Source organism: Furipterus horrens, unplaced genomic scaffold, assembly GCF_987537825.1.
Source record: "Furipterus horrens unplaced genomic scaffold, mFurHor1.1.pri manual_scaffold_1, whole genome shotgun sequence".
NCBI classification, from domain to species: domain Eukaryota; kingdom Metazoa; phylum Chordata; class Mammalia; order Chiroptera; family Furipteridae; genus Furipterus; species Furipterus horrens.
Window position 1 is genome coordinate 146,312,667 of NW_028327171.1, and position 20,771 is coordinate 146,333,437.

The 20,771-nt window shown below is 38.7% G+C and overlaps 1 protein-coding gene across 12 annotated transcripts in view; it reads left to right on the forward strand.

Moving 5' to 3' along the window:
• The window catches only part of LYPD6B (LY6/PLAUR domain containing 6B), a 156,941-nt gene that overhangs the window by 118,426 nt on the left and 17,744 nt on the right, over positions 1-20,771 (forward strand). The window contains exon 2 of one of the 12 annotated variants that reach the window (XM_090279616.1): positions 13,323-13,369. The exons of the other annotated variants lie outside the window; for them this stretch is intronic. The gene's annotated coding sequence lies outside the window, so the exon portion shown is untranslated. The remainder of the gene's footprint in view (positions 1-13,322; positions 13,370-20,771) is intronic. 12 annotated transcript variants of the gene reach the window in all.

Sequence of the window (20,771 nt, forward strand, 5' to 3'; positions counted from 1 at the left end):
CAAAGGTGATCAGACCTGAGAAGGGGAACACACACACATGCACACATACACCCATACATATGTCTGACATGGTGTTTTTAATTACTATAAAATTCATATATACTAATTTATCTCTAGCAAGGTCTTGGTTATTCTGTGCCTGTACCCTTGATAATTTGAATGCAAAACTTTATATTTAATATTGTGTTGAATTCAGCTTGATACTGTAATTTGAGAAGTCTTTTTACCAATCTTGATTCTGTTATGAAATGTAATAGTTGTCTTTCCTGGATTTATGCCCTCATTAGGTTTCGTAGGAAACCTTCTTATCTTTATTCAAGTAGTTGATAAAAATGTTGAACAGCATAAGTAAAGACAGACTGTTTAGGGTTGAGGCTCATCTATTAAAAAACATTATTTGATAGCTCATGATTTGCCATCATTCTGACAATGATACAGAAATTTTATGTATTGCCTTGCTCAAATCCAGGCCATATATGGAATTCTGTAGATTTAATAACCTGGTAACCATGTCACAAAAGGAAAGAGAGGTTTGGCTATAGTTTACTTCAGTCTACCCATCCTTAGACTTTACTAATTACTTCTTTTCTACTTGCTCACAAACCAATTGCTTACTAATCTGCACCTTATTAAACTTTAAAGAGATATTTATTTATGAATCTTCAGTGTTTAGTATGGTGCTCAATATATGGGACATGGTTCCTGCCTTCAAAAGTTTATAGTCTAGTGAAAGAAAGAGATATATAATTATAATACTGTTGATAATATGAATGTATACATGTGTAATTATATTACTTGTATAATAAAGGTGGAATTGTGTAAAAACAGCATAATAGATAATACCTAGTAAAAGTTCATCCAAGAGATCAGATAGCTGCCTGGTGGAGAGATCGTGGACAAGTAGAATTTGAGCTGGGCCTTGCTGTTTAAGGAGTTGATGATTAGCTTTAGAAAGGATGAAAGATCATTCAAAGAAAGAAATAAAGCCTCTGTTGATGAGTGGCCTATGCCTGGACTCCAACTCAGCTTGTTTGAGGCCCTCTGCCTGCTACCATGACCTCCTGACTCCTGGGCCTGTGGCTTGCACTTGGTTGTGTTAACTACACTCGACCCTTGAAGATCTCAGGGGTTACAGACGCTGATTCCCTGTGCAGCTGAAAATCCATGTACAACTTTGACTCCCCCAAAACTTCACTAATAATAGACTGTTGTTGACCAGAAACCTTACCAATAACATAAACAATTGATTAGCACATATTTTGTATGTTACATGTATTATTACAATACGGTATTCTTACAATAAAGTGCACTAGAGAAAAGAAAATGTTATTAAGAAAAGCATAAGAAAGAGAAAATACATTTACAGTTTTTTGTTTTGTTTTGTTTTGTTTTTTAAATTCATGTATACATGGCCCTGTGCCATTCAAACCCATTTTGTTCAAGGGTCAACTGTACTGACATTTTTTCTTTAACCATTTGAGTCACTTCCAAACTATGTCCTATTTTTGGCTTTGGTGGGGCATTAAGGCTAATCAGGTGACTACGGGCAGTTGACAGGACATGCCTGGTAGCTACGTACATCCTGGTATGACAGTTATGGCCTAGCTTCTTCAGAGGACAGTGTTATTATGACTGAAGATGTCACATGCAGTCATGTAAGATGCACATGTTGTAAACTTTAAAATTAGGCTAGCACCTACGTTTTAAACCAACAGCAACTCTCCTAAAAAGAGACCCCCCCCCACCCCACACACACCTTCCATCCCCATGCCCAAAGACATCCAACCACCCTTACTTTGAAATGTCCCATCTGCTTTCCTTTTTAGTTGAATTGCTCAGGAGGATTTGAAGTGCTTCAATTCAGCTATGTTTGCATTTTCTAGAGCGTGAAAAGTGATGTTTCAGTTATTACATGAGGGGAGATGAGGAACCAAATGCACAGCCTGGCATTTCAGATTGCAGGTGAAACCTGCAGCATCGGTGGCAAGAGAAATGGCCCGCGAGCCTGTGAGCTGAGGCAGTTGATCAGTGGGCGCCACCAGGAGAGGACAAGCCTGGAACGCCACAATGGCAGTTTTCTTCAAATGCATTTCCAACCACTCTCCATTTGGTGGGAAAAGCTTTTATTTTTCCATGGTTGAACCTCTCTTTCCATCAAACATGTAGCCAGTTGGCTAAGAGAGTAACTCACAAAGCTGGATGGGATTCTGTTTTTATTGTCCTGGCAAGAAAGAGAGATTTGTCCTAACTGGGTACCTTAGCTGTTCCACCTGCCCATTTCCACCTCTTATTCCCTGTAATCTTGTTTCTTTGGGAGCCAAGAGTGCTCTTTTTACATACAAAATGGATGTAAGTGATCAAGGACAGAGACAGCTTATGCATTGCTTTTTGGCTTAGAGGGAGGGCCTTTGGGGAGTCACCAGTAGAAAGCTCTGATGTGGGATCTGCAAGGTGTTGGGATAGATGGTTCATATTCTGTGAACCAATCTCACACGTGCCAGGCACTTCCTTACACCTTCCCTGCAACAACACCTTCAGCAGGCGGCACATAGAGCTTGTTTACAGGACTGATAGTGATTCAGCTAAATCTGCCCCCTGAGCAGCAAGAAAGCTCAACTGGTGTCAGCTTTTTACATTACCTGGTCCTGTTTCCTTCTTCCAAGAGTTTCTTTGCCACAATCGAAAGTGAAAAAAACAAAACAAAACTATAAGGGAACTAACATTTATTGAGCACTTACTATAGGCTAGGCACTATGAAATATACTTTATAGTTAATTCATCTAATTTTCACTGTGTCTTATGATTTACTTCTCACTACAGGCCCAAAATATAAATTTTCCTGTCCTGATTTATAGATGAGGAAACTGAGACTCTAAGAAGTTAAGCAACTTGCTCAGGTTAATCAGTTCCTAACTGAGGTGATCAAAGCTGAAGTTCAGGATCTGAGCAAGATTTCCCTGACTCCAGTTAAATTCAGGATACCTTGAGGTTAAACCTTGAGAATAACTTGTATTTCATTAGGGGCTAGGGATTTAAATACAAAGGCTGAGGAGCAATTAGACTTCCAGACACAGCCTTTTTATGTAGACTGCCACATGCAGACAATTGTTCCTTGTTTTTTCCTTTATTATCATCCAATAATATCAAAGCTTTATTCAATTGTAAAATATTATAATGAAGACAGCATTTTGTCACCATTGTGACCTTGAAGTCAATGAGAGATTAACTCAAAGTCAGTTTTGCATCATTTTACCCTCTCCCGCACCTCCCAAATGAGGCTAAACAGTGCTACCTGTCCTTTGAGCAGGTGACAAACAAAAGTGACTGAAGCTATGCCCTGTCCACAGAGCAGAGAGACAGCTTCAGGTAGACACTGGCAGCTAACTCACCTTGCTTTTGAAATTGCTTTCCCTGAAACTTGAGAAATGTCTTTACTACCTTCCTCCTGATACTAATACATTGTAGCCATGATCTTCTAAGCCAATGTCTGTTTATGAGGCCCTGATTCAGCGGGCAATGCAGGAGCAGGTACATTATACGCTGCTGAACAAGTGGAACCAGCGGGTTTCATGGTTCTCTGCTTCCGGTTCATAATTCTTTGGTAAGAGTGAGAATTCCAAACCTGGTGGTATACATTCTTCTCTTTTTAAACAAATGGTGTATCCCTGCATGCACTCTGGCCAGCAGATCTTGTCAATAAATCTGTCAAACGCCAGGCTTGTCTGCATAAAGCACACTTTACACCTGCCCAGATGGGATGAAAGGTAACCCCAACAGAGCTCGGTGGGATGAAAATTACTCTTTTTGTCCAGCTCAAGAATAGAAGTGTACATCTATCAGTTTTCATTCTTGTCTGCTGCAATGGTCAGGTGATTACTTATTCTTTCTTCATTAACCACTTTGTAAATATCCAAGTCTGGGGCGAGGAAAGGAAGTTCCAGCTGAACCCAATGATTTCAGAATCACTGATGAGTCTCTGGCTAGAGAGCAGTGCATGATGGGAGGCTTGTTTTTCTTTACCACAGCAATGCTTAAGGGCTGTTGTTCCAGAAGAATCTAAAGGGGAGTTTGTGCATCTAGTTACCAGACCGGGGATCAGAGAACCACAGTTTCTCCTGGTGTAGTTATGGGTCTTCGATGGTGATTAGAAAGCGCTGCAATTATGCAGATGACTTTCAAAGGCAGCATGAGATATTTTACCTCTCAAATTAATCTCAATAACTCTCAGCAGCTAGCTGACAGTGCTGATAACTGTTGTAAAATCTGGAGCTTTTGTGTCAGTGAATTGCTCATGAAGCACAGAGAGCTGTGTAACTTATTATAAGGATATTTTATATTTCTGACAGGGGTGATTAACAAAAACAGGCTGTATTGCTCAGATCAGCACATATGCCACAGATACAACTTTCCTCTCTGGATTTCTAACTGGATATATTACTGTTTGCAGTGTCAGTGAGTGCTGGAAAGGTCGTTTTAATTTGTTCTTTTTAAAACTGGGCATTGTGAGTATGGAGGAGTTAATCAGTGCACAGAGAACTGTTGTTAATTCATAACTTACAGCCTCTTTTTGGAAATGCCTCTTGCCACTAATGTCACTGTAATCAAACACAATTTTCTCAGAATTCTCTGTCTTGAAATGGTCACGTTCAGTCTGGCCAGGGAAGGTTTACTTGTTGATATGCCTATCATCTGCATTTACTCCAGTTTCCCTCAATTTACAACCAGTAAAATATTTAATTCAGGAGCTCTCACCATTAGATTAGATAATCCCCAAAACTGGTGAGAAATCTTTCAACCTCAGTTAAGAAGAGAGCTGTTTCTTCAGGAGAACTGTTCTACAAAATTGTCTCACTTTTGCTTATTTTTTCTTAACCATAAGGAAAGGAAACACAAGAATTGGAGTCTGGACCTTAGTAACTCCCAGGAAGGTGGGATCTGGTCTGCCTAACTTTGCTCTGGGAAGATTTAATCAGTTTTGCTGTCAAAGAAGAGAAATGCTGTAGCTTCGAGAAAGTCACTTTGTTCGATAAACATGGTTCAGATGATGGTAGGCTTTGTGTGAAAAAGTGAGCGGAAGGCGTTTTTATGATTGGAATACCAAAAGACAGATTTACGAGGGGCTCTGCTGGGCTCCCCCCACCCCAGACTTCCTGATTCGATGTGCAATGCAGGAACAGGTATAGTATTATATGCTGTTATACAAGTGAAACCAGCAGATTTAATGATTCTCTGCCTCTGGGTCATAATTCTTGGGTAACAGTGAGAATTCCAAACCTGTGGCACCTCCTTATGTTCCCCCAAGGCACACGCATCCCTCTCTTAAGGTGTTTTTATTGTTGTTGTTGATGATGGTGGTAGGTTGGTGTTCTTTTAAGGTTTTCTATCTTTGTTTGTTTGTTTGTTTGGCCTTAATCTTAGCCTCCAAAAGGAGACTAGAGTGAGGAAAAAAAGAGAGAAGCAAGTATTGAAGCATGAATGAGTTGGGGAAGAGTATTAACTAGACCCTTTTCTCATTGGAAGTTCTGTAAGTTATATTTGTTGGCAGAAAGCTGAACCCTGCCACAAGCTCTGGGTGCGCACCCTGATGCCCCACACTGGCTCCACCCAGAGCACAGGAAAGGGCCTGGAGGGCGTCCCAGACTGGGAGCTTAAAGGACATTAAATAATTTTTGTTTCCTGAGTTCTCATTGCCCAAATTTTCCACCTCACTCCCATCCTGCAGCTTTACTGAAGAAAAATTGACAAAAAAAAAAAAAAAAAAAAAAGAGACACGATTGTGTTAAGGTGTACAACATGATATGATATGCTATACGTAAACATTGTGAAATGGTTACCACAATGAAGATGGAACACCTCTGTCACTTTACATAGCTACCTTTATCTTGCGGTAAGAACACTTGAAATCTATTCTTTTAGCGAATTTCAAATGTATAATACAGTATTACTAACTGGAGTCATTTTACTATCCATCGGATCCCCAGAACTCTTTTATCTTATAACTAAGTTTGTGCCCTTGGACCAACATCTCCCCATCCTCCCCCTACCCCCCGGCAAGCACTGTTCTGCTCTCTGGTTCTGTAATTTTTACTTTTTAGACTCCACATGCATGTGAGATCATACCGTATTTGTCTTTGTCTGATTTATTTCACTTAGCATAATGCCCTCAAGACCCATTCATGTCATCTCAAATGGCAGAATTTTTCTTTTTTATGGCTGAATAATATTCTACACATATATATTTATATATGATGCATTTTTTTATTGATTCAAGTGGGTCATTTCCATATCTTGGCTATTGTGAATAATACTGCAGTGAATATGGGAGTGCAGATATCTCTCAGAGATAATTATTTCATTTTCTTAAAATGTGTACACAGAAGTAAGATTGCTGGATCCTATGGGAATTCTATTGTTAATTTTTAAAAACTTTTAAATTATTTATTTATTTATTTATTTTTAGAGAGGGGAAAGGGAGGAAGAAAGAGAGGGAGAGAAACATTGATATGCAAGAGAAACATTGATCGGTTGCCTCTTGCACACCCCCAACCGGGGACCTGGCCTGCAACCAGGCATGTGCCCTGATCCAGAATCGAACTGGCAACCTCTATACTGTTTTTGCTAATTTACATTCCCACCAGCAGTATAAAAAGGTTTCTTTTTCTCCACATCCTTGCCAGTACTTATTTTTTCTCTTTTTAATGCTATCCATTTTGAAGGTGTGAAGTGATATCTCATTGTGATTTTCATTTGCATTTCTCTGATGATGAGTGACATTGAGGACTTTTCCATGTATCTATTGGCCATTTGTATGTCTTCTTTGGAAAAATGCATATTCAAGTCTTTTGCTCATTTTTTCCATTCCTCACCTGAAGATGTTTATTGATTTTTAGAGAGAGAGGGAGGGAGAGAAAGAAGGAGAGAGAGAAAGGGAGAGAGAGAGAGAGAGAGAGAGAGAGAGAGAGAGAGAGAGAGACATCAATGTGAGAGAGAAACATTGATTAGTTGCTTCCCATATGTGTCCCAACTGGTGATTGAACCCACAATCTAGGTACGTGCCCTGACCAGGGATCGAACCTGCAACATTTTGGTGCATGGATGGTGCTCCAACCAACCGAGCTACCAGAGCTGCCCATTTTTAAATCAGATTTTTGTTTTTTTTGTTTTTGCTATTGAGTTGTATGGGTTCCTTATATATTCTGGATATTAACTTCTTACTAGGTATTGATTTGCAATTTTTTTCTCTCATTCCGTAGGTTGCCTTTTCATTTTGTTATTTCTTTTTGCTGTGTAAAAGCTTTTTCAGTTCCCAATATAAAGCAGTTGAAAATGCCCCTCAAGTGACCTCACCCCTCTGTGACCTTGAACCAGGTGCTACACCTCTCTGCCTTGATTCCTTATCTGTCTTTTCCGGAGATGGGATATGATCAGTGGCTTTTCAGCTGTTTGAAACTATGGAACCCTTTACCCAATTGAAATTTTCTAAAACTATTTTAATAAAAGCAACTTTACAAAATTAGACCTCTTTCCATATGAGTCTGGATGAGGAACCCAGAGTGCCCCTGACCCTACTCAAACCCTCTCCATCTGTTGGAACTCCAGCAGGCGTGTGGGGTCACCTGTAGCCCAGCTGAGGACTGGCTGGCTGGGGCAAGAAGTCACACTAAACCAAGGCCTGACAATGGAGGTAGCATTGCCTTTGTCAGTCCTGAATTCTGGAGACAGTATATCTTAACAATTTTAAGTCAGCCAACCTAAAATGGCTTAATCCATCATAAGTTTGTAAGCCCGATTATCCTTCTTTTTTATATGCTCTGTTCCTTGTAACCAGAGTATTTGTAGCTTTGCTGTTGCTCAGTGATGTGCAAATGAATGTGGGTGATGAATTCTGTAACATGTACCCACCTCAGCATCTCAGAACTATGCCAGGCCTTCTACCATCTCTCCTGGATTTCAGAAACCCAGACTCTTTGCCCGCCCCCCCCCCACCTCCCACCTCTCTAACCCCTGTTCTGCACAAACACTGTATGAATTTTCTTAACCTCTGTATTGATCATGCCAGTCTTCTTCAAAAAATAGCCTCATTGATTGAAAGACCAAAACTCAACTCCAGACTCCGACTTGCTGAAAGTTCCATGATTATTTAATTTTCAATCAGATCCTATTTCCAAATTCCTTCTACTGTACACCCCTTTTCAGTTAGTCATTTTCTCCCAAATCTGTGCTTCTGAGCCTGTGATCATGCTCTTTGCTCATCTCTCTGTTGTCCTTTCCCACTGAAGACCCTTTGTCCTTCATAGCTCACCCTTCAAGTCCTTTCATGCTCCCTCTTCTCCCTCCAGTGGTACTTAGCAAGAAGGCAGCATGATGTTGAACAGGGATACAACACTAGGACTACTAACCTGAAATTCTGCCTCTTATTTGCAAGGTGCCCTTGGCTAATCCCCTTTATTTCTATGGATCACAGTTTCTTCATCTGTAAAATGGGATTAATAATATCTCCCTTGTCTACCTTATTGTGTGGCTGTAAGAATCAAAAGAACTATTGTATGTGAATGCACTTGATCTAATTTAAACATGTCATTTTTCAGGTTTTGTCCTTAAATAATAAGGCATTATTATGAGTTATTATTATCACTTATTGTACCCTATAGCACTTGTTTTAATTATGACTCACACTCTGCCCTGTACTACCTGTACTCATCTCATGGGTTACATCTAGTCTAACCAGATCTTTAGGTTAAAGATTTTTCTTATATTTAAAATACAACTCCAGTAGAACTCCACCGTGGTTTTCACAGTGCTGACCATAGCTAGATACTTCATATAGATTTGCTGAATAGGATTTTGATCTCTGATATTTCCCAAGAACCTGCTGTTGTTGGTTTGCTGGCAGTAGAGGGCATTTAATTAAGAAGGATAGTTGAAATTCTGGCATTCTCCCAAAGCCGTACTGAAATTCCAAGGATTTTAAAATGGAACACCTTGAAAGCAGTGTAAATAAATTGAGTGAGATATTTTCTTGAAAATTAACTCAAGGTACAACTCAGTTCTCAGCCTAATTGTAGTGAGTTTGTCAGTCAGTCCTCAGTACAGCCCTTGAAAAACCATGTGGATGTTCACAGTGAACAGGGAGAAAGTCCCAGTGAGTGAGGGTGCTTTCTAGACAATCAGAACTTCACTGAGGAGGCTATTTCAGTTTAAAAAAGCAAAAGAGCCTTTTGCTGCCTTCAGGAGGCAACATATTTTAACAGTCCACATGATTTGCATCCAACTTTTTCTTAGTCAAGTGTGTTCCTGGAATATAAGTTTTTGTGTTAAGTTATGTTCATTTTAAGAGTGAATGCTCTTAGCGCTCCAGTATGTGAATGGCAAATACTTCTTCATGTAAGTGAAAATTATTTCATTTCGGATCACAGGGAACTATAGCATTGTTTCTTAGATAACTAGAATGCCTTTAGAAAAATAATGTAAACATGTTGCGATAAACTCTCTTTAGGGTGCAGGGGCTTGTTAGGTACATGCACTGAAGATTTAATTTGGAATGGCTAAGCTGGTGATCAGTAAACGTGATCCCTCCCCCACCTCCTGAAGCTCGACATATCTGTTGTATCTTATACTTCTGGAAGAATTGAACTTTGTTGGAAGGGTGAAATTTCTGAATCAAGAATTGGGGACATAGGAGTCATGGAATTTGGTGAAAATCCTCCAAGTACTGGTTTACGATAAGTGATAGCTGATCGTGTTGCAAATCTAAGCGAGCGTCTGCAACCATTAATTTACTCTGGTGATCTCTGGGGAAAGAGTTAGCCAGCTTGCTTCCTTTTATTTTTTTAAAGAAAAATACCTTTTTTTCTGAGGTATTTCTTCCACTTGGCCAAACTAAATGCATATAGATTTGTTCTTTGCAGATTTGCTTATTTCTGGGAACTTGTCTGCATGGTTTCAGCATAAATACTATGCTTTATTACATACTGCTAGCTACAGAAATCACTAGAATTGTTAGAAAAGTAAATGTAGTAGGTAGAGTTAGTAATGCTCTGTAATCCATTGTCCCCATACCGTAGCCACACGTGTGTCCTCATATATGGACTGCCTTCATCACTGTATTCAAATCACTTTAGGGCATGGACCATGTCTTATATAATTTTATTTCCAGTTTCTCATATAGTGCTCAGCAGATGTTCAAGAATGCTTACTAAATGAATAAACAATACATACATATTCTATTTAAATAGTTTATTTGATTAATACTTTCCCAGCTAAGAAGAACCCCAAAGATAAAGTTGGATTGATGATGCCAAAACATGGCACTTCTAATCCAATGCTCAGCATAAGTACCCACACAAAGGAAGCCAAGTACATGGCCTGCATGTGGGCGGCACCGCAGCTGCAGCATGTGGTTAGGTTTCCTTGGACCTGTGCTGGCAGCCCAGTGAACCCAGGCCTGAAGGTGCTCTTGTGACAGCTCTCTCAGCCCAGCTTCACAGGCTACCGTTGCCAAAAGGTATGGAAGGTTAACCAAAGCCTAAGCAGGGGTGGTCATATTTTAATACACAGACACCTACGAGGCTTCATTAAGGCATTAAATTCCTGAGGTTCTGGAATTTTTCTTGAAGGATTTATAAGTAAATTGAGCTTGTTAGAGCATCGACTATTGCTGCTTTTCCTGCTATTTTCCTGGTAGAAGCTCCTGATTTAATGCCAGTTTGAAGCTTTTCTACTGCACTCCAACCTCTCTTTCTTTCTCTTTCTCGTACAAACTTGCAACCTTTAAATATTTTGAGTTAATGGTGAAATATGTGCTAAGTACTAGCCAGTCTTTTCAGCATTCTCAAGTATAGTATGCACATTCCCTATGCAAGTATGTTTTTTCTTATTATTAAATAAATCTATTGCTCCATACAGTGCTCCTTAACCCTTTGAATGCGAACATCACTGTGAGAGACACTGACAAATTTTCCCAAAAGTGCCAGCATCGTTCCCAGTGACTCTTTTTTCAATGGCTATAAATGCAAATAACAATGGAATAATTCATATTTTATGTTTTGTTCTCTTTTTTTGTACCTCAGGTTATATATTGATATAACTTTTTATCATGTTGATCCAAATTTCAAATTTTTACGCTTGTTCAAATACTGACATATTAATTCTGTTATGACTTTTACTTACATTTTAAACAGTCCTTTTAATTTCATTTATCTTTGCAATAATTGTTGAAACTATGCAGTGTGTATGATAAGGAAACTTTTGCTAATGGACATTTTCTTTGCTTCATGGTATAGCATTAGCATTTTGTTTATAAACTGTTTTTCACTGTTGATATCTATTGATATATGTCTCTAGTGTGAATGCCGTTTGTGTTCATTTTTTTGCATGTTATGAAGTTTTCTTTTTTTTTCAAAAATTTATGCAATATTTGGCATACTTCTTGCTCGTTATCCATGTTGCTATGTGTTTTTTCAAATTATAATCATAGGTTTTATATTATGCCATATATTATACTTCAAAAGCCATATTGAAGGAAAGAATTTATTTTTTCTAAAATAATTGTTATAATAAAATAATTTTAATGCAATATTTTGCTAAATTGTGTCAAAGAACACTACTTACAAAAGAAGAGTGTATTTGCTACATGTCATGAAATTTTCAGCAAATTATTATGAATAATAATATTTTTAGAGACATTTTTCATAAACTGCATTTCTCAGCAAAATAGCCTGACATTTCTCACACGAATTTTAGCAATTAGTATGGCACTCAAAGGGTTAAAAGGAAATGCAACTTTACTTTCACACCTTCTTTCTTCATTCTAGCATGTGCATTCAGCAAACATTTGGGCCCCTGCTCTGTGCCAGGCCCATTGCCAGAGATGAAAGACTATACCTGCCTTCAGGGAGCTTACATATCACCAGACAGGTAGACAGAGCCTTCCTTCTTGCACGCATTCTTCTTCCTATTGCAGACTCTGATGTCCTGGTCTGGACGGTGGCATGGGCTTCAGTGGGTTTGGGGCCCCAGACTTGAACAATCTTACATTAACCTGGAAACAGAGCAGCAGCGATTGCCATCTGCTGACATGCCACCCAGGGACAGGGAGTGAGTGTTCCAGGCCAGCCAGGCCTCCCACAAGCAGAGTTAGAAAAATATCCCTGATTAGAGCAATTAGAGTGACTCCCTGAGCCGGTTCGTAATTTGCTTAATCACACTCCCTTCACAGAACTATGGTTTTGGCTTCGGGCTTTTAGGGGGGAAAAACGGAAGTTCGGGGAAAGGAAAGGAAGCAATTAGAGAGAGAGAATTCAAATTGATTCTCTTCTCTAGTCAGTTTGGAGTTGGCAGTAGAGAAGGCAAAAGACTTCAGTGACCAGGTGTAAATATAAGGAGTCTGATTTGGAAGATGGGTCCTTTGAGTCTTGTTTGGGTGAGAATCTTTGAGATCACAAAAAGAAGCAGCTGGTGAGTTCCGGAAACCTTTCTGTGTAAGCCCAGAATTTGAATAATGCACCAAGTGGAGTAGAGTGCTTATATTTAAATATTTATGTACAAATAACTGTCATTTCTTAGCCTGCTCTGCCATGGTGCCATGACTTGATACAATTGCCTTTAAATGATTATTTTCTAGATGCTAGAAAGGCATCAAACAGAAGATGAGAATCGCAGCAAACCAGACCAAAAAAAAAAAAAAAGAGAGAGAGACAGAGACTATTATAAACAAAATACAGGCATCATAGCCAACCATATTTAAGGAGTCTTGAAAGTAGTACAGTGTAGGGAGGAAGATGGAAGAGTTTGGAACTGGACCTGAATTTAAATTCTCTGCATGATTTACTAGCTTTGTAGTCTTGGGCAAGTGACTTATCCTCTCTTTAAACCTTAACTCCTCAGCTGTATAGTGGGGGTAATAGTACCCAACTCCCAGGTGTGTGGTGAGAATTAAATAAATGATTGCTTTTAGGTGCTGACACCCATAAGCTCTCAAGAAATGTTAGCTTAAAAAAGAGGTTATCTTGCACGAGGGCACATGGAGAAAATCTTTAGCAAATCATTCAGCTCTCGCAGAGCAGGAACTGTGTTTTGGGGACTGAAGCTATGGCAGTGAACAAATGATCCATAAATATTGATTAAATAACTGAAGCAATGAATGTGTTTAGTCCATTTAGAGTGTATAAATAGGACAATTTTTATGAAAAGAATTAAAAATGTGCATTTTAAATGAGGTCAGGTATAGGGAAAGAAATACTGGGTAGAAATTTTGAGTGTGGCAAAGGTATATTTTTCAAATGAGTAGCCAGGAAAACGTTTGTCCACTTATTTTCCATCAGGGACGTGGAGTTTGATTCCTCTTGCTTCCCTGAGATCAAATGATTTGGTGAGTGTTTTGTAACATTGTATGTGGTCTCTTCTTGGGTGCAGCATTCCCAGTTTGTTTGCTTTCTTGCTTGTGTAGTGTTAAGAGGAGATACTGCAGGAGACAGACAAGCATACATTTAAACTATTGATTATAAATACTGTTTTCTGCCACTTACTTCCAGATCATGACAGTTTAATATCCACCTTGTGACAGAAGGTAGAGGCTCAGAGGTCCCAGCTGCTGGATTCTAACTGCATCGCTTTCTAACATTTGTCAGTGGGCCCCACCCAGGGTCTGTTCTCAATGCTCTTGTCCAGCTGTGGGCTGGCTGGTTCTGCCCTGGCTGTGTGCAGTGTCTTCCTGTGCTTCCCGGTGTTCCAGGTCCTGGCACAGAGGCAGGGAAAGAGATTGGCGTTCTCTGCCTAACCCTAGCCTGAGTCATTTCTCAGACACGATGCGATGAACAAAAACTGCCCGTGGAGAAAGACAAAACATTTGCCAAAGAAAGGAATGCAGGTCTCGGACCTCCTAGCTACAGGGTTATGGAAATCATTCAATACAGCTAAAGTCGAAGTTATGAACATGGATAATTTCCATTGGTACCACAGCTAATTAGTCTTAGGAAAACGGTGACAGAATATTCTGTAACTTCTCAGGAGGCAGCCCTGGAAGGCTGGCTCTGAAGGGGGAGTTTTAAACCTACCTCTAAGGTGTTACATGTAGGTAGCTAATATTTCTTGAGTTTGTGCTGTCTTTCTGACATTATTCTAAGTGCTTGAGATATACTGACTCACTGACTTGAGGTCATTTTTTTTATTATTCCTTTTTTACATTGAGGAAACTGAGGCACAGGGAGGTTAAGTAATTGGCTCAATGTTGGCCCCAACTTTTAATGTTTGCTTTCATATGTAAGGAAACTGAAATGCTGAGAAATAGCCCAGTATGGAAAAATGTTTAGCTTGTTCACTCAGCTAACTAGCAGGAATCCCCCCTTATTATATGTGCACAAGAACTATTGCATCTTTTCCTATGGGAGTGCATTACAGCCCCCTTTTACACATGAAGTCTTCATGTGAGGGGTTAAGGGAGAGACTTCCCAGGTCGCTGCCTTGTTGACTTGAATGCCTGAAATTTGGGATGTCAGAACCTCAAATAGAGTCACAGGAGATGTTGAGCCATTTTTCATATTTCAAAGATCCTAAAATAAAGTGTTTGTTTAGGACCAATAAAACAGTGTGGCGAATGGATGCATAAAAACTATTTTTTCCACCTGTCAAAGTTAAATATATTATGTTAATGTAATTGTTTAGTTATTTCATGTGAGTCAGACACTTTTCATGGCAATCATGCATTTTAAATCATAAAAATGGGTAATTATCTTCTCCATACTGTTTAGATACATCCTTCAGGACATGGAATCTGGGGTCTAGAGTGGAGGCAAGTTAAAATGGACATGAGGATGAAAAACTTAGCACCTAATGGTCTAGAGTATAAGAGAGATGTGTTGCTAATAGTCAACAATTACAATACACTTGAATGGATACAACACTTCTGTTCTGCAGGAAGGCAGTGCTTCCCACCTGTTTATCTTCCTTACCAAATTCTTAATCTGCTCTTACTGCAGCAACTGCAACTGTGTTCCTACTAAGATCTCAGGGAACTTTACCAATGGAATTTGCAAAACCTAATTAGGAAGATGAATTGTCTGCTACCCTCTTACCTACTGCCAAATGATGCATTTCAAGGAAAATAATAATGCTATTTTTTAAAATCATATGGTCTTTGCATTTTCCAAGACTCTGGTCCATTAGAAGGAACTATTGAGCTTTAACTATAGAGTAGGTCAATTAATGATAAACTATAGAACCAATTGAATGCTTTGCTTTAATTAAATTTTTTAAAAAGTGTTATGCACCATATGGATCAAAAATCAAAACAATTAAATGAAATATACTCTGAGAAGCCTCCTTGCCCCTCTTTGCCCTTATACGATGTGTTTTACATCTCTCTTTCCATGTACAGGTTATCGTTTTCATTATTTTCCTGTATCTTGTGTATGTATGCATATATAAGTACTAAATAAGTACATATAGTATTTTTATTTCATTCCCTCTATGTATAACACAAAAATGATGATATTCATATTTCTAAATTTATCTCCACTCATATATAATATCTATATTATAGAACATTTTCACAGCAGCATTTAGGGAGCATCTTCATTTGTAATGACTGTTTCATAGTCCATTGTGTATATGTGTATATATAATGTGTATATATGTACATATATGTATACAGACATGCATATACTCTTTTTGATGGCCACTTGAGCTACTTCCAATCATTTGCTATTACAACCAGTACTTCAGTGAGTGCCATGACAGTATATCATTGTGCACATATGCAGGCTCTCTAGAAAAATTCCCAAAAGTGAGATTTTGGGTCAAGGGTAAATACATTTGAAATTTTAATAATGTCACCAAATTGCTCCTTAGGGGTCACAGTTGCACCAGCAGTAAATGAAAATGACTGATTTCTCATGATCTCCTCAAAAGAGTGTTATAAAACATTATTACCTATCTGACTAGTCAAAATCTGGAATTTATAAAGTGTATTTTAAATTTACATTTCTCCTATTTGAAAAGATGGTTAACTTTTTCTCATGATATTTAAAGGCTATTTTATTTATTTGTTATCTATTAATGTTCCTTGCTAGTTTTTCTGTTGGGTTGCTAATAATATCATTGAATTCTTATTGACTCTTTCCATGTTAGTGAGATCGTCCATTGTTTCATCTGTGCCATAAGTTGAAAATATTTTCCCAGGTTGTTTTTTGTTTTCAACTTTGCTTTTTCTTTTTTTTTGGTCATGCAGAAGTTATTGTTCTTTAATGTAATTGGATTTATCAAACTTTAATTTTGAGCTTTCTGTGTTTTGAATCATCATTAGAAAGGTCTTTCCCTACTCCAAGTAAGTCACTTGTATTTTCTTTTGGTACTTTTTAAAACACATTGTGAAAAATTTTAAGCATATACAAATTAGAGAAAATAGTATAATAAACCCCAACTACTTATCATTCAGCTTTAATAATTAGGAATGTGTTTCCAGTCTTGCTTTACCTATTTTTCAATCCATTATGAGAATATTTAAAGCAAACTCAGGCATCATAGTATTTTCTTTGTAAGTACATCAGTGTATAGCAATAATATGTAGGGACTATTTAAAACATAACATCTATATTGTTATTACACCAAGAATTCCTTAAGATTATCTAATGCTATTCTGTGTTCATATTTTTTCTTCTGGGCTTTTATGGCTTTGTTTTTTTTGTGTGTACAGTATGAGGTATGTGTCCAACCTTATTTTTTTCCTGAGTTGTCCCAACTCAGCTTTTTAAAGTGTATTCTTACATTACTGGTTTAAGAAGCCACCTTTATCATATAATAAATTGTCATGTGCATTTGAGTATTTCTGTACTTTCAATTCTCCATTTTTCTGTCTATTCATATACTAGTATTATACTGTTTTAAATATTGGAGTGTTAGGGAAGCTGTGGTGGGTAAAGGTTCTTTTTCCTTTGGAAATAGCCAGTTGTAGTTTTGTTTGGCAAAGTCAGAGAGGCCCACGGTAGAGAAGGCTGTAACGTTTGCTGTACGCCTGCCATGGGAACCCTCAGAGACAGGAGGTGGGAGGTGTGAAGTGTGCCGAGGAGGCTGTGAGTCATTCTGCCCTGGGCAGTTCACAGGCCTGGACGGGCAGTAACCACGAACTCCGAGGCCGCCTGTGCACTGGCTTGTGTCTGTGAAGATGGGAGAGCGCACCTCGCCATGTGTTTCCCAGGAAGATGGATGAATATGTATTATTCTCAGCCATCTCTCCAGAAGACAGTACTAAATCTACATACAAGATATCTTTACTGGAAAAAAATCTGGGAGAGATGGCTTCTAACATGAATTATTGTTGGAAAGACATCTAAAGTATTTAGCATGGACAGAGCATAATACTTTTTTCCCTTTGAAATGCACATATCTACTGGACTCTGCTGACACCTTCACAGAAGCCCAGAAAATGATGAGGTGACCAGAGCACTGGGGAGAGGCTGCTCCCGGATGACTGCATTATGACCTCATTCCCTGGCCCGCACCCTTAATAACCTTTGGCACAGCCTATAACCTCCTCATCCCCGATTTCCTCCTTACAACCTGCAGTGAGCACCCTGCACTTACCTCACAGGGATGTGGGGAAGATTAATTAGTTTCAAATGGGAAAGTTCTTTGACAATGAGTCATGCGGTGTAGTGAGTATGATTGAGGCTGCTTAGCCATGAGTGCAGTAACCACCTGCTACCCAAATCCAGGCACCGAAAGGTCAATGGAAATTGTTCCACCACCTCAGGGCCAGGGGAATGGACTTTGCAAACTAAATGAATGGGTGAAGTCAACCTTATGTAAGCATTTATTCAATGATTACTTACCGAGTGTCTCTGCTGTGCAAAGGGTATCAGGGGGTTAATGAGGAGTGATGTGGCCTAAAGTGCAGGCATCCTGGCGCAGAAGCAGAAGATGATAGCCCAGAGTTGTGTCTCTGTGGGTCGGAAGTCATTTTTGCCATCAGAGGTGTAAGCTGGGTGTCAGTTACCTTGAGCTCCATATCCTGGCTTACCCTGAATAATGAGTAGGGTCCTGGGTGCTGCCTTAGTCCCTTACTTTCCAGAAGCCACACTTACCAAATCTGTAAGCCAGTCTTGTCTCTCTTACGTGCTTTCAGTGAAGAGAAAATTTGTGCTCATTAACAAAAAGAAATAGAAAGGAGAAGAATCCCCCTTTTAACCTCTTTGACTTCTGTTGCATACCATAGTTTTATAAAGCATATTCAAGGTGCGCTTTACTTTAAGCACAAGGTAAAAGGGGTTATTTTAGGCATTATCACAGAACACTTTCTCTGCCAATAAGGAATTTTATGATCTGGAAATCGGCACAGCATATGGATGAGATCTCAATGTACTACATTTCAAGCTGAATTTTTTCCCCCCCTTCAGGCGCCCTTGAATGAGTGTAGCAGGGAATTGGAAGGGGAGGAGGAGTGAAGAAAATTGATTAAGAAAGATGTGTCCAAGTAACTTTAGAAGGTGAATTAAAGGGCTTCTCTGGGCAAATGAGGCTATTAAGAACATTATCCCAATAGGAATGTTTGGGACTGCCAAAGATAAGAGATAATCAGAGAATAAGCAGAGGACAGTTCAGAAGTGTCATATAAAAACCTAATGCTGTTTCCTGAAATACAAGACTTTAGGAAGGAGATTATAGGGCAAAGCACCATTGCATTAATATGGCATTCCATATTAATGGTTAATAATATTAATTCATTTTTCAGTGAATTTGTTATAATGAAATAAACTTATATCTCTGTTCAGATATTTATAGACACTATAATGCAGTAAGAGGTACAGCCTTGACTATACTAAAGCTTCAGTGGGCTTCAGTGCTGTGTCCATAACAGTATTGTTCTTTTGTTCTCAGCTCTTTTATTAAATAAAGTTCAAGAATCTTCTCTCTCTCTCTCTCTCTATTTGTTTAGTGATGATAGAAGCAGAAAAAGCTGAATTTTGGTGGGCTCATGATATTTTCATTCACTTATAAAATGCATTACACAATAAAGAACAAGTTCGTAGATAATCACTCTGAAAGAGGAAGGCACTTAAAAACCAATCATAAACTGCATGCTATGGCAAAAGAATAGTGTGCTTACTTTTGCATAGTCACAAAATCTAGAACAGATAATTCAAATAAGTCTCTGGAATCTTGACAGGCTTATTAAAGCCATCCTATCAACAACAACAAAAAAATATGCAATAACAAAGTTATAGCGTGTAATACATTTTAGATTCAGAATCAAGAATAAAGTTGAGACAGTGGAGTCTCTGTAACAATGGTCAGTGATATAAAACTCTAGGGCAGAAGAAGGATGACAGGACAAATGCACAGTAACAATTCTGCATCTTTAAACTCTCCCAATTCAAAGAAAACCATGTAGGTGCTAAAAGCAACTGACATGATTGGTAATACAGTCCTTAAAGGGAGTTCTAGGGACAATTTACAGCCTGGCACACAGTGCTTAAGCAATTCATTTGATAAAATATATGTGTGTGGATATGCATATATATATATATGCATATCCACACACATATCCAAATGAACATATTGTCTAAGATTTCTGCATTGGTACAAACAGTCTGTCATATTAGAATATTTAAAGAGAGCCCTGGCTGGTGTGGCTCAGTGGATTGAGCTCTGGCCTGCAAACCAAAAGGTCACTGGTTCATATCCCAGTCAGGGCATGTGCCTGGGTTATGGGTCAGGTCCCCACTTGGGGGTGTGCGAGAGGCAACTGATTGATGTATCTCTTGCACATTGATGTTTTTCTCCCTCTCTTTCTCCCCCCCTTCCCTTCTCTCTAAAAATAAACCAATAAAATCTTTTTCAAAAAAGAATACAGAGAGAAACACATCTGTATACCCAATTTGTTTTTATGGTCATTTTTCTATGTTTGTTGAGACTAAATGAAGTCAAAAGTGCTAGCCATTACCTACATACACAGTGACCCTGAAAGCTAAATTTTCTCGTTGGCGCTCTGTATCGTGTATGAGAGAATGTGTGCTGGGGTGATACACTCCTCCACTCAGCAAATATTGGAATAATGGCTTCCTAGCCAGCTGTTGGACATTTCAGCCTAGATTTCTATTATGAGAGCTTTGATTGGTTATTAAAAGAAATGAGTTCAGTAAAGCAGACAAATATGTGGGACATAAAAACACTGTTTTTCATGCTAGCCTCTGTTGCCATTCAGTTTATATCCGTGCAACACCAAACCTCTGTGTGCCTGCTGCTCTCCTGCAGAACTTCTACCCAGTTATTATATCTTCCTCTCAAATTTAAAAACACCCCTCTCCCATGGAGAAGAAAAGAATCTCTTTTGCCTGCCTGACATCAGAAATATCTCTATTAAATTACCTTTTACAATTATGCTGTTGGCTTTTTTAAGGAAGTGGCCAAATGAAGGATGCCTCTGGAGCTCTTCAAAATGAATTTTAGGCATTGTCCATGTGCTGTTTGGTACCCTCTGGATCCTACCACACAGGACCCATTTATTTGAGAATTAAGTGACAGAAGTTTCCTTTTATTAAATAATGAGAATGTGTGTCCCATGTGAGTCTCCTTGGCTACTAGAGAGTACAGAGAGAAGGGTCACTCACACCTTCATAGAAGGGGATGTGAGAACTTGATTCTGCTCTCATCCTGTGTGGTTTTTACCCCATATTTTGAGAGCCTTAATGCATAAGTGACTTGGCATAAGCCTCCTAAAAATCATTTATGGAGAAAAGTGGGTAAAAACTATTTCACCTATGTGAAGGATACTTTCA